Source organism: Pongo abelii, chromosome 17 (genome assembly GCF_028885655.2).
Source record: "Pongo abelii isolate AG06213 chromosome 17, NHGRI_mPonAbe1-v2.0_pri, whole genome shotgun sequence".
Lineage (NCBI taxonomy): Eukaryota > Metazoa > Chordata > Mammalia > Primates > Hominidae > Pongo > Pongo abelii.
Genome location: NC_072002.2, coordinates 80,196,927 through 80,212,872, shown reverse-complemented (window position 1 = coordinate 80,212,872; position 15,946 = coordinate 80,196,927).

Here is a 15,946-nt window from a genome sequence, read left to right as displayed (position 1 = left end):
TTCCAGCACTTTGGGAGGCCGAGACAGGCTGATCGCTTGAGCTCAGGAGTTCGAGACAGGCCTGGGCAACATGGAGAAACTGGATCTCTACAAAAAAATACAAAAATTAGCCAGGAGTGGTGGCTCGTACCTGTAGTCTCAGCTACTTGGGGGTGTTGAGGCAGGAGCATCACTTGAGCCCAGGAGGTTGAGGCTGCAGCAAGCTACATTCATGCCACTGCACTTCCCAAACAAACAAACAAACAAAATATGCTCTTAAATATCGCAAATAATTATGTCTATATTCTCTTATTATAAAGAGTGGCATATGTCTATGCACATATGCATATATACAAACACATATACATATACAAGCAGCATCTTTTCCTAAACACTTATTTATAATTTACTTGAGCACAGTAGCCAATAAAAGTCTAATGTTCATTAGATCTCTTAAATTAACTCATTTGGAAAAGATGATTATTGGTGCCAGAATTACTTATTAGTGATATCTTGACAGCTAGGACTTTAGTTATTTTGTTTATGTTTCTGAATTGATGAAACAGAAGTCTTGGACAAAGTGAGCTTTAACATACTGCATATCCACTAGCTCCGTGATATCTCCACTAAAGAAATATTAAGTTTTGTTTCTTTAAGAACTCAACATATTGTTTTATTATGTGATGATATTTTTAAAGTTACAAGAATGTATTTCATTCCAATTTTGCAGGGAGGAATACCAGAGTATTGCCTTATTGAATATGTATTTTAGCTAATTAGACTTATGTTTACTAATTATTTTATGTATATTAGGGTCACTGTCTCTGCTTGCACAATTTTAAATATAATAATGACCTGGTACAGTGACTTGGTGTGGATAGTGTATATTGATGTCTAATTCTGCATTAAAAACTACAGAAGGCCTACATAAACCAATATCATAAAACAATGTATTTTAAGTTATATGTAATGCAATCACGTGATATTGTGATGATGTAGCATGTGATTATTGACAATGCCAAGTTGTTTCTTCAGTTCTCTACTTCAGAGACATTTCTGTTCTTCATATTTCAGTGGCAAAATCTCTGTAGGTTTTGCTGGTATTGCAGACATTTTACTAATGGAATTTATTAAAATGGAGCTGTTGAAGGCAATGTTAAATACTTTCTAACCCATAGCTTGGCTTGCTGTTGAAGTCATTTACTTCAAGGAAGGACAAGAAAAGAAAATACTGTTCTTTTCTTGAGTCCATGCAATGTGCAAGAAAACTTTACCTAGTGAATCTGAAGTGTCTTTACAAAGCCTGTGAAGTGGCGATTATCTGAGTTCTTCTGTTCAGATGAGGGGCTGAAGCTAGTTTAGATTCACAAATCTTTGCTCAGAAGCAAAGCACCCTGGTTTTACATATAGCAGGTTATCTGGTACTGGGAGGCTCCCACAAGTCCACCTTGGCATTCTGCATTTTCTTTAAAAGAAAGAAGCTATGTGAATAAGCCCAAATATTTAAAATAATAAACTAACATTTTGGGGGCTTAATAAGTCAGATTTGAGACCTCTTAGGAAGCAATATAATGTCTAATTATATAAACCTGGGTGAATGACATAATTTATGCTAGAAATTTTGTTCCAGTCTCACTGACATCTGGCTTCTTACATTTTGCAGTTTAACTCAAGGGCTACACACAGATAGAGGTGAAGAGGACTCCGCCGTAGAGATGGGCGAGCTGGGAGAAAAGGAGTTAGGCTGGGAAGGCCGTCACACTACCAAGGTTACACAGTCTTTGCATATTTCCTCTCCAAATGCCAGGCTATCACTTCTGCCCCCTGAGACAGTTACTCCTAACATAAGTTGACAAAGTGCTGAAGAAGACTCTTCCTGCAGCCCTCCAGATGACCTCAACTTTTTTTGGTGTTAATAACATTTTTTAAGAAACCCACTTAATCTTACTTTTTTCTTAACTTATTCACAACATGATCTTGCCAGTTTTCCCCAAATCCAGTTCCCATTATTTAGTGGAAATATGCTTACTTGATGAACCAAGGATGTGGTCTTAGTGGCTCTATTTATTTTTCTTAAAAATATAGTGAATCATTATTATAAGTAGTAATAGAAACCCAGGTGGCTGGATCAATAAGCTCATAAATATGAAACAATTCAAGTTTTAGTGAAAAATTTATTAGTAGGAATATATAGTTACAATAATTATTGAAGGTTGGCAATGACACTTTTTTCATGATTTTAAATTTACATTATTAATTTTAGAGTCACATCTATTGATAGAAATATTGTATTCAAAACTACTTTAGAGGAAAAAAATGATTTAATGCCACTGAAGTGGAATAGTAGAAATTCAAGAAAAAAATAAAGACCTACCTTTTTTGTCTATGCAATAATCTAGAAAATTAAAATATTTAAAATTTGTTAGTATGTGCTTACATGTCTAGAGCTTAGCAAAATTTGTTATGTTCAAACAAATCAAGAAAGTCAGCCCTAAAATGTTTTAAAATGTTGAGCATACATGCATGAACAATTTATGCGATGTCATTCTCTTTTCATGTGAACTAATTTCATTGTTTAAGAGGGATTCATAAGCGATTTTGTTCTTTTGTTGACATCGGAGTACTAGAGAGAGGAGGAAGGATGATATTGGCATGAATGAATGAGGAAGTGAGAAAAATTCTGTTGTGTCTCAGATTGTTATTAAAGCTGTCCATCCTATTGTCGGTGGTGTGCCAGTGACATCACCAAATGAGGCCCAAGCATTGCGTTGTGTATTGTACTGTGCTAAGATAACTATGAGAAAGATAATGAAATCAGTAAAATCTTAGCAATTGTCTTCAACAGTTATATTTTAAAAATATTTTGTGATAAAATAATGATGTGTCTCATAATAAGTAATATATCCTTTTTTTCTATAGTGTTTAATTAAAAAATATTTTACTTCTTCAGTACATAAATACCATAAAAGAAATAATTTCAACAAGTAATACTTGTAAAAAAAAAAAGCCTCAATACATACTGACAGTATCCTACTGAAACCTTCCACTTGTTCATTTGTCCAATAATGAGTATTTACATTTAAATTTGGAATTTTTAAATGAAAATAATGTAAATATGAACAATGTTCTACCACTTATTATTCCTTAGGTAACTGTTAATATGCAGGATATTAAAAATGTTTGAGAAGCTTTGTGCTGTTTACATTTTACTATATTAAAAAATATGTTCTTTTTATGACTTGTCTACTTATGCAGGCTTTCTGGATTTTGGTATTTTAAATATCATAAATATGATGTAGGGAAATACATTCAATGCAAAACCTTCAATTATAAAACATAATCATCTTGCCTTGTGTGATTTTATTCTGGGTGTACATATGCAGTTTAAATTTATACATGCATGCACATCACTTGAAATTGTTCTCCATTTTTAAGGGAAGATAATTTTCCAGTCCTTCAAGAAATAAATATGAATGTTCCTTTACCCAGCCTCCTGTTGCAAGATATCAAATCCTAGGAGAATTAAGGAAAGCAAATTTTGTATTAGTTTGTGGCTGTGGCATTTTAGAGCAGGCAAATTCAACTTGCAAATTGGAGCCCAGCTGCTGGTTTAAATCAGCTGAAAATGAAATGGGAACATCTTATTGAAGTGTTCATTTGATATAGATGAATGTCTTTCCAACAGGAATAATGTGGACTCACTTTATAGGGAGGACTAAGACGATAAGTCAGGAATAGTGTCTAGATCACAAGATCACATCAAAAAGTAAAATAAAATATATGGATTATAAAACATTGAAGTATCAGAGATTATGTTCTGATAGACTGAGAAGCAATCTAAAAGGAATTTGATATCTGTGTTTGCTCATCACTCATGAGTTAAGTGAGGGAGGACTGGAGCTGAGATTCATTTATTTACCTAGTGGCAATGAAGCCTGACTTTCATCAAACGATCCTCCCTGCTCTCACCTGGGAGGCATTCATATCTTTGTTTCTCATGACAACATAATGGCATGTTCTCTTTCAATGATCTCCTATTTGTCAGAATTATCATGTTGCTAAAATTTCAAAGAATCTTATGTTAACATAAATGCATTCAGGCTCTAGAAGACACAGTTTAGGTAAGTAGAGCAGCCTCGGTCAGTGGCTACAATAAATCCGAAGGAAATTACAAGGCAACTCTCAGTGGTCATCTGTATTGTTAAATAATGTGAATGTGAAATTATATTATGCACTACATTTGTTTGCTTCCTCATCGAGGTATTGATGTATTTATTGAAACCCTTTGTTGTGCAAGGCAAGGTGACTGACAGGTGGACACTGGGCAAGGTCAAAGGAGTTAATTGAGTGGGAATAAAACATGGTCATCTGAAACTTGCCACCCCTTCACTTCCATGAGATTTTTTATGCCACAAAAAATATATTCATGAATGCAGGGGTTTTTTAATTTTAATTATTTATTTATTTTTATTTTTTAGATGGAGTCTTGCTCTGTTGCCCAGGCTGGAGTGCAGTGGCACAATCTCGGCTCACTGCAAGCTCTGCCTCCCGGGTTCATGCCATTCTCTTGCCTCAGCCTCCCGAGTAGCTGGGACTACAGGTGCCCGCCACCATGCCTAGCTAATTTTTGTATTTTTAGTAGAGACCAGGTTTCACCATTTTAGCCAGGATGGTCTTGATCTCCTGACCTCGTGATCCACCCTCCTCGGCCTCCCAAAGTACTGGGATTACGGGCATGAGCCACCACACCTGGGCTTTAATTTTTTATTTTAGGTTCAGGGGTACAGGTGCAGATTTGTTATATAAGTAAACTCACGTCACAAGGGTTTGATGTATAGATTATTTCATCACCCAGGAACTAGGCCTAGCACCCAATAGTTAGTTTTTCTGAACTTCTCTGTCTTCCCACCTTCTTCCCTCAACTAGGGCCCAATGTCTGTTGTTCTCCTTTGTGTATCCACGTGTTCTTATCATTTGACTCCCATTTATAAGTGACAGCATGTGACATTTGGTTTTCTGTTCCTGCATCAGTTTGTTAAAGATAATAGGTTCTAGCTTTATCCACATTTCTGCAAAGGACATTATCTCATTTTTTTATACCTGCATAGTATTCCATGGTATATGTACCACATTTTCTTCATATCCAGTCTTCCATCAGTAGGTCTTTAGGTTGATTTCATGTCTTTGCTAATGTGAATAGTGTTGCAATGAACATACATGTACCTGTGTCTTTTTGATAGAACGATTTATATTCCTTTGGGTATATACCTAGTAATGGGATTGCTCAGTTGAATGGTAATTCTGTTGTTAACTTCTTGAGGAGTTGCTACACTGCTTTCAATAATGGTTGAACTGATATCAGTCTTTTTTTTAATACAGGAATGAATTGAACTTCACTACTGAAATTCTGACAGCCATTCTACAAGCTGCCTGGAGTGTCTCCAAAGGGAATAAGCCCCAGTTGCCTGCAGTAGTAAACAGCTCATTAATGTACTCTATTGACCTTTACTCCTTCCTGGGGCCACTGTTTCTGGTCCCTCAATCCAGCTTTCTGGGATTAATTTCATAAGGAATTGCTAATTCCATGCTCAGGATATGCTTCCTGGGATACCCAAACTAAGACAAATACAGCATTCTATTATGACTAAACTCAATGTTTTAATCCTGTATTAGTCAGGGTTCTCTAGACGGACAGAACTAATAGGATAGATGTAAATATGAAGGGGAGTTTATTAAGGAGTATTGACTCACATGATCACAAAATGAAGTCCCATCACAGGCCATCTGCAAGCTGAAGCATAAGGAAGCCAGTTCAAGTCCCAAAACCTCAGAAGTAGAGAAGCTGACAGTGCAGCTTTCAGCCCCTGGTAAACCAAGTTCAAGATGTAAGTCCAAGTCCAAGGTATAAATCCAAGAGTACAAAAGCTGAATAACTTGGAGTCCAATGTTTGAGGGGAGGAAGCATCCACCCCTGGAGAAAGATGAGGGCCAGAAGACTCAGCAAATCAAGTCCTTCCAAATTATTCTGCCTGCTTTATTCTAGCCGTGCTGGCAGCTGATTAGATGGTGCCCACCTAGATTGAGGGCGGGTCTGCTTTTCCCAGCCCACTGACTCAAATGTTAATCTCCTTTGGCAATACCATCACAGACACACCCAGGAACAATACTTTGCATCTTTCAATCCAATCAGGTTGACACTCAATATTAACCATCACAAATCCATTCCTTCAAATGGCATTTATGTAGTTTCTACTGTTATATTGCAATAAAAATTCTTCTACACCTCTCTAGATGTACAGCCTCTGCATACAAAGGCTTGATTATACACTTAATTATTAATAGTGACTATTTCTCCTAGATAAGATTAGAGGGCATTGACTGTCTATGAAATTGATTTCTTATATTCATAGAAATATATTACATGTCATTTTTTAAACATTCCACGTCCTGTCTGCTTTCATGACTTTCGTCATACTATTCTCCAGGGGTTCATTCCAGCACAGCCTGTTGATGAGACAAAGCTGAGTTTACTGTCTTCCAAAACAAAGGAGTGTCTCAGGATATTAATATTTTACAATGTACTTGTATTTGTAATTAGGACTTCATATATAAATATAGATAGGTAGATAGATAAATGCATAAATATGTATAGAAAAGAATTAATAAGAATACATGTAAACAAAGAAGAAAATTACAGAATTAAAAGCTATGTAAATTCCTGGATGTATTTTTGGTTGTTGATGTCATATAACAGTCAGTAAAACATAGTGTTCACTCTAAGAAAAGATTCCCTGTTTCAAATTCTGCATTGGCCCCTACTGACTACATGACCAGAGCCAACTCACTTAGCTTCTCACCACCTCAGTTCCTCCAAATATAAAAAGAGTTAGTAATAACTCATGATTTTGTTACAGGAAATAAATTATATACACATTGATATATAAACTATGTATATTTTTTGGAAATACATTCTCTCTATATTATAAATATCACTAAAAGTTTTGCCTTGCAATTAGTTAGCATTACATGAGTTTGCCACTGGTTTGTGATTCAATTCAACTCAACTATATTGAAAACTTAATCAATAGGTACAGAGATCCTTTCAAGATACTATTGAATGGGAAAGATAAGACACATATCCAATTCCTTTAACATGCACAAGGACATATGTGATTAATGCAATGATAGTGACACAAAAGAAAACGCTGTGAGATGTGGTAGGAAGAGTACTTCTGACAGGAAGATTAACAAACACTTTATTGATGATGTAGAATCTAATTTGTCTTTGTTTGTGGAAGAAATATCAATTAGTGCCTAATGGAGGAGAATTTTTTTTTTTTTTTTTAGATGGAGTCTTGCTCTGTCACCCTGGCTGGAGTGCAATGGCTGAATTTTGGCTCACTGCAACCTCCACCTCTTGGGTTCAAGTGATTCTCATGTGTCAGCCTCCCAAGTAGCTGGGATTACAGGTGCCCACCACCATGCCCAACTAATTATTTTTATTTTTAGTAGAGACGGGGTTTCATCATGTTGGACAGGCTGGTCTTGAACTCCCGACCTCAGGTGGTCCATCCACCTTGGCCTCCCAAAGTGCTGGGATCACAGGCATGAGCCACTGTGCCCAGTCTGAAGGGGAATATTTTGAAGATAGAGACATCTCTAAATAAAACTGCTGCTAACTCATTTATAAATTATTTTAAGTATTGACCTTGTCTAAATATTATCATACTTAAAGATTATATCCTTCTTAATCCTAGAGTACAATCTCCAAAAGGAGTCTTACTTTTTAATCTTTTATTTAAATGAAGTTGTTTTCTAGGTGATGTGATCATATATATTTTTAATTTTTTTACATGCATGCTTTGTCATAGTATGCCTATATGTATGCATATTTTCAGTTTATGACACACAGTGTTATATATATAAGACCTGAATGGAAAGAACATGTGAGATTTGCCAATTTCCCACATATATATTATAGTCTATACTTACATTACATTATGGAAGTATAGATTGAAAATTTGCAGAAATAATTGCCGCCCCCAAAGTCTCTTCTTCCAGCATCATTCTTTCTGATACATAAGATTAAATTATGCCATTGGGTAACAAACATTTTTTAATCAAACCAATATCCCAAGTAGGGGATAGTGTCGTGGTCAGCCATTAATTCGTTAGTGTTAAAACATGTTAGTTTATCATTAGTGACCTGACTAAAATTAAACCTGAAGGTTAGAGCCAATAGGGGTTTAGGCACTCAGGTGCAGTAGGACAACACTCGGCCTGTTAGGGAGAGACATAGCCTGAAAAGAGAGAAGAACTAACTCTATCCACTTCTCGTTTTGTTGTGATCATGTCAATTATGTCTTCTGGTATAGATTAAACATCTTTATTTGTGTGATTATTATATATATATATTATATATAAAGTTATATATAATATATATATATATAAAATCTATCTATCTATATCTATAGATTTTAATTGGAACTTATTTTGTTTATGGTGCCATGCCTGGGGTGTAGAATACAGAGGTAATCCAGGCAGAATGAATACTGATGCTCCTGTGTTTGATTGTTTGAATAATTTTGGTCAAAAATCTCCAGAGAGTAGACATAAACTTACTGTTTTGTCATGAAGACATGCCAATGTAGTTGCTGTCATCCAGCCTGGCCCTTCTTAATAACTAAGGAACAGACAAAGAGAGAGAAAGAGAGATAGAAACATAGTGCTGGCAGTGGTCCCTTTATTCAAATCACGGACAATCTTTTTTCTCATTGCATGCTCTGAGCAGATTTCTTTGGAAGGCCACGCATTTTTGTCAGAACTTAAAGAATAAACACTTATCTAATATTTTTCTTTGTGTTATGACTAGCATGGCACCATGTGCAATCAAACTTTTTTTTTCTTTGTGAATACAGTAGACTAAAAGACTGTACTGGAAATTTCAGACTGGAAATTGAATAAGACTTTTCTTTTCTTTTTTTTTTTTTTTGAGACAGAGTCTCACTCTGTCGCCCAGGCTGGAGTGCAGTGGCACGATCTCGGCTCACTGCAAGCTCTGCCTCCCGGGTTCATGCCATTCTCCTGCCTCAGCCTCCCGAGTAGCTGGGACTACAGGCGCCCACCACCATGCCTGGCTAATTTTTTGTATTTTTAGTAAAGACAGGGTTTCACTGTGTTAGCCAGGATGGTCTGGATCTCCTGACCTCGTGATCCGCCTGCCTCAGCCTCCCAAAGTGCTAGGATTACAGATGTGAGCCACTGCACCTGGCCAAGACTTTTCTTATCTTCCGATCCATAGGCATATAAATTCTAATATATCAGCACTCTTTTCTCCTGTAGTTTCAGAAAAATTGGGGTCTTCCTGTACTATATCTGCTCAAAAGATTTTTTCTTTTGTTCTGCACTGTCTACATCAGCAATTCATGAAAGAATTATTACCAAATTAGTAGGGGGGGTGGCCCAGAAAAGAAAATGGAACAATGCAAAATAAGACGAAAAACTTTAAATCAACTTTTTCCCTTTTGGAAATTACATTATTTTTAAAATTTAATTAATACAATTCATACTAATCTGTCACAGATATCAATTTGCCAAGATATCCCTAAGTATTGGCAAGGCTTGGTGAGAGAGTATAGGTCTAAAAATATCCAAGCTTTAAAAGGCTTTTCAGTATGATCCTACCTTGGCTTTTCCATTTCTGTAACTATTCCCAGGCAATTTACATTTTTCCAAAATATATTACATGTCATTTTTTAAACATTCCATGTGCTTTCTGCTTTCATGATTTTCATCATGCTATTCCCCAGGGGTCTATTCCAACACAGCCTGTTGATGAGACAAAGCTGAGTTTACTGCCTTCCAAAACAAAGGAGTGTCTCAGGGTGGGGAAGATGAGGTCAGAATTTATTGAGATTTTGATATTTGCTTTATCATGCATCTATCAGTACAGGAACCTGATTAGGATTGGGAAGAATCATAATACAATAGTCAAGATTTAAAAACAGTTGGCTGGGAATGATGGCTCATGCCTGTAATCCCAGCACTTTGGGACACTGAGGCGGGTAGATCACCTGAGATCAGTGTTAAGAGTTAAAGAAAGAGGAAAGAAACACGAAACGTGGCTCATCATTCAGAGACACGTGTATTTTTTTTTTTTTTTTTTTTGACAGTGAGTTTCTTTCCATCACCCAGGCTGGAGTGCAGTGGTGCGATTTCGGCTCACTGCAACCTCCGTCTCTCAGGTTCAAATGATTCTCCCGACTGAGCCTCTGGAATAGCTGAAACTACAGGCGCGCACCACCACACCTGGCTAATTTTTGTATTTTTAGTAGAGATGGGGTTTCACCATGTTGGTCAGGCTGGTCTCAAACTCCTGACCTCGTGATCTGCCCACCTTGGCCTCCAAAAGTGCTGGGATTACAAGCGTGAGTCACCGCGCTTGGCCAACATGTGTATTTTGGAGAATAAACCTGAGAGGGGCTTCTGGCCGATTTCTGTCCCAAGCCCTCTCTCTTACGGACTGAGTATTGGTTTTTTAGGGTGAGAGAGCTTATCACAAGCTTGGAATGTTTCTGTATGGGGCAGAAGTTTATGTCAGGGTTGGAATGCCTCTGGTCAGAGGGAAAGTTATCTTGGGGCTGACATCTCTCTGGCTGGGGGCGGGATGGGTGGTGATCTTGGGGCTGGCATGTCTCTGGTCAGGGAGGGGTTTATCTTATGGTTGAGATGTTTCTGGTCAGAGATGTTATTTGTGGTTTATGGTCATGCTGACCTTAGCCATTAGACTGATGCTCTTTGGATTTAGGCAGTTTTTGATGGAGGGGAATTATAGAATGGCGATGCTTGTGCAAAATGTCGATGCTCATGCTCTGTCAGTTCAGGAAGTAGTTCGAGACCAGCTTGGCCAACACGGTGAAACCCAATCTCTACTAATAATATAAACTTTAGCTGAGCATGGTGGCACGCGCCTGTAATCCCAGCTACTCAGCAGGCTGAGGCAGGAGAATAGATTGAACTTAGAAGGCGGAGGTTGCAGTGAGCTGAGATCACTCCACTGTATTCCAACCTGAGCGAAGGAGCGAGACTCCATCTCAAAAAGAAAAAGAAAGAAGAAAGAAAGAAAGAAAGGAAGGAAGGAAGGAAGGAAGGGAAAGGAAAGAAGGAAGGAAGGAAAGAAAGAAAGAAAGAAAGAGAAAGAAAGAAAGAAAGAAAGAAAAGAAAGAGAAAGAAAGAAAGAAAGAAAGAAAGAAAGGTAGATTTGTGAAAAGTTTAAGGCTGGGATTTTGAGGTGAGGGGTTCAAAAATTTTAGGGCACAAACTATCTAATGATGTTTTCTGTTGAAGAGTTGCCGAGTCTTTTAGGAAGTTCCAGGAGTGAAAGATCAAACCAGTAAGCCAGTTGCCTTGGCAGAGCACTTCTGGAAGTGTAAATAAATGTTAATAAAGACTGAAAAATAGCAAGGTCATGTTGAAGTAGACTCTAGAAATAATTTAGGCTGTCAATATCAAGGTCAAGCATAAGGGACAAAATTTCTCAGGGAATTTCATTAAAATATAAAATGCTAAGTTCTACCTTTAAATGTTTATCAAGTCTTAAGTCAATGAGAACTTTTTATTTATTTACTTAAGGTGAACAAATGTATGAGGATTACCAATTAACTAAATAATTCATGTGTATTTACAATAACAACAAAAGTACCCTGTTTCTGTATTTTTCCTCCTCAATCCTGAGTCAAGAGTTCACAGTCCAAAGCAAGATTTATCTACGCAGGGCAGAATCTCACTTTGGCCAAGTAAGTTTAAAATTAAGATAAAATAACACAAAGGCTACATAATTCCTAGAAACGATAGGAATGTTGTTTCTTCAATTCATTTCCTAGTTGATGGGAGAAATAATAATTGTATTTACTATTTGTAAAATGTTAGCCAGTTTTTCTACATGATTTTGCCATTGTAAAGCAATAATACATAGAACTCCTGGCACCCATTTAGTGGAATAAAGTAGCACTTAAGCAGGAAAAAAAAAATTGTTTGGCAAGTGCTCCTTAAACATCAATTAATTAAATAATTAACTTGCATTTACAATAACAACTAAAGTACACTGTTTTTTTGTATTTTTTTTCTCCTCAACCCTGAATAAAGATTTCACAGTCCCAAGCAAGTTTTTATCTATGCAGAACACAGAATCTCATTTGAATATTTTCAAAGTTTTTGGATATGGGAATAATATATCTATTATTCTCCTGGATTCTGATTCTTTTTTTCCTTATTTTTTTAGGGAAAGCAGGGAAAGGAAGAATTAAGCACACATTGAAGCAACTCCCTCCTCATTTCTCCCATCTGTTCATGGGAAAAGAGTGCTTCAACTGCTAGGCAGAAATAGTAATAGATAATAGATATTGAGAATCGAGATGGAGAATATGGTCCTTTTATTATCACTTTGCTTCCTCAGCTTCAAACAACAACAGAGCTTATTTCTTCAGAATGTATATGAAAGCAGTGCTGCTATCAAGGTGGCCTTAGGCAAAATATTGAAGCTGAGAACAATGGCCTTGAGTGATCTGCCTTCCCTTGCTTAACAACTTCACCTCCATCAGGAACAGTCACTTTTGTTCCTTTTCAGAATTGTAATTCCCTTATAACAAAACCTCCTTGCAAGAAGGGATTTGATCTCCATCATTTACAGCATAGAATAAATATAAATCAATGAGATACCTCTCCAAAGTACTTGCGTTTTTAGCTTCTAGTGATATTGTGGAGTAAAATACTATCTGTCCTGGTTAAAGGAATCTCAGGCATCAGCTTTGCAGATGAGGGGGTGTTTTACAGGAGAGAGTTGTCTTTCATGTATGAAATCAGGCCACATAGATTGGGGTTGCACTGCTATCATTTTGTTCTCAGCATAGCCTTTGGTGCATATATAAATCTAGAAATGGGGGCCTTTGAATTTTACCTTAATAACCAGAATCATTTGAAATTAATTCCGTCTTTAAATAGATATGTAAACAAAAAATAAAATTCTATGCCGCCCAGCTTGAGGCAGGAGAATAGGGTCTGGCAGCAGGGAACATAAGGCCAACTCATGCTGACTTCCTAGAGCTAAATCAAATGGAAACACTTCAGCTATGACAGGAAATATCCTCTCCATATACATAGGGTGTACACCAAGTAACCAATGGACACCTCTAAAGGGTATTTAAACCCCAGAAAATTCTGTAATGGGGTCTTGAGCCCCTAGGCTTGGGCTCGTTCCCACCCTGTGGAGTGTACTTTAATTTTCAATAAATCTCTGCTTTTGTTTCTTCCTTCTTTCCTTGCTTGGTTTGCATGTTTAGTCCAATTTTTTGTTCAAAATGTCAAGAACCTGGGCACCCTTCATCAGTAACAAGCTGACTGAATGGACCTCCTTTTGGCCAAGTGGACCCCAGAGAAATCTGAAAAACTGAATTCCTGGACATGACAGGAAGAGTGGTGAGATGTATCTAGTTATACTGTCTTCGTTTTAAAGTTTAGGCACAAATGACCAGCATTAACATTAAAATAGAGTACGTAAGACCAATAAAAGGGACTTTGCAGCAGTAAGATAGAAAATTCCAAAGTGGTATAACATCACATGATGGTGAACAAACCCTGAAGGAATTAAAAAATATTCCTGAAAATATGTTTATTTGACGTATTTTGAAATGACCCTGCAAAGCTGTCTTGTGCAGGGAAATTGTACTGTAGATAATCTCCATTAATACAGCCAGGTTTTCCCTCTCCAGCCTATTCCTGGATCTAAGAGTCTAACACGTGTTAAGGTCCCAAAAGAGATACTTACTGTGTGTTTTCTCTCTGAAGACTGTCACCTACGAGGTTTCATCTACATAATAAGAACCTTGGCCTCCACAATCCTCCTTTTGTTAACTGAAATACTTTTTTTCTACTGACTGCAAATCTTTAGACAAAGATCAACTTTTTTAACCAATCAGAAAATCTTTCCACCTGTGACCTGTAAGCCTCCACTTCAAGATGCCCCACCTTTTCGCCCAAATCAATGTAAAGTTTCCATGTATTTATTTATGTCTTTGACTATAGTTCTCACCCCCTTAAAATGTATAAAATGAAACTGCAACGTGACCACCTTGGTGTCCTTCCTCAGGAACTCTTGAGACTCTTTCACAGGCAACTGGTCACTTACATTGGCTCAGAATAAAAATCTTTAAGTATTTTACAGAGTTTCGTTTTTTTATTATCAGATGATTATACCCAATTAAGACTTTGTATTACATTTTATAGAATGTGGGATCCTGGGACAGCCTGGGTAGTACACAAAGAAATCCTTTAACTACATATTATGTAGATAGAATGTTTCATATGATGGCAATGAAAACAACCAACATGCAATGGTAAAATAAGAGCAGTGCTATCTTCCAAACAGGATTTGGTGCATTCAGATTATTAGCAGCAAGATGTGACTATTAAGTAAACATAAGAACTGAACAACAAAAAAGCAAAAGTTGATTGCTGTTGTTCAATATTTTAAGTCACTGCTGAATAGGCAACCAGTCTGAGATACTTCGGCCTCTAAGGTAAGTACAACAAAGAAAAAGTTATTTTTGTTAATGAACAGCATTTAGCAGCTTGTGGTTTAAATCAAACTAGAAGTTAGGTAAAATAATTCAGAGCAATTGGCTACTTTTTTTTTGCTACTGTAAAAATTTAACTTTCTTTGTATACATTCTAAATTGGATTCTATTACCAAACCAGTAATTAGAGTGCAGTGCATTTTTATTATTTTTAACCTACTGAGCATACCACAGACATTATAAACTGATGAATAACACGCGAGTATTTTGATAAACAAGGCACTTCAGTAAAGGAAAAAGATCACTATGGGAAACAGGTTGGCAGAATTTTAAAGCCAATGCTCTATTTGGCAAAGAAAAATGCTCTTCATAGGAAAGGAAAGAGTGTGATTTGAGCATTCAGATATTTCTTTATGCTCTTGGTGTGCTGATGCCCTACGGCCTTGTCATTCTATAGCTCATTAGATCTGTTTGTGATTTATTCACCTTTATTGGGATCAACATTTTTTACCCACATTCTGTATTATTCTTGTCTTATATGCATGAGTACAAATTGTTAAACTTTGATAGGTATATGTATCACACACACCACCCACCCTGCAACACACACACCCACACACACACACAAACACACACAGAGAGAGAGAAAGAGAGAGAATTAGAAAGTAAAAAAAAAAAAAAAATGTAGGGAAGCAAGTTGGCTTTTTAAAACTAGATAATTCATTTGATTTTTCTCTTCTTTTGACTACTGTATGTATGACCTACTTTTGGCTGGAGACAAGTTCAGAAAGCTATTTTCAAAATGGACTATAACTCTCTGTGTAAAGAATATTGCTTACAAAATACCCCATAACAATTGTACTATATATTATAGGAAGAAAGAAAAAAGAACTTATTGCAAGATAATATAGCCATGAATAACTATTATGTGTTATAATTATGTTAAAAATGATACTAGATTACTGTCTCTCATTGTCAGCCTTTTAATGAAATTTTGTCTAAAAGGTCTCTTCCTCTTCCAAAATTAACCTCTTAGAGTCATCATTATTTGCATTGACAGAATTAAACATCACTTATACTTATCTTTCGATTGTTCCATAAACATTAACTTTGTCCCTTTAATAAAGACTATACATTTTCAGGGGGAGCAATTGTGTGTACACTTCAAAAACTTTAAAGTACTTATAGTGGAGTGGAGTACCTACTAAAATACTTTAGTGGACTACCTACTAAATTCTTAATAAATATCTGCTAATGATAATATGATAAATGATTAAAAAGTATAGAAAAGAAAAGGAAAAGGGAGGGAGGAAACGAGAACTATAAAAGACAAAGGAAATAAACTAAAAGGTAAGGGAAGGAAGTATGGAAGGAAGGAAGGAAGGAAGGAGAAAGAA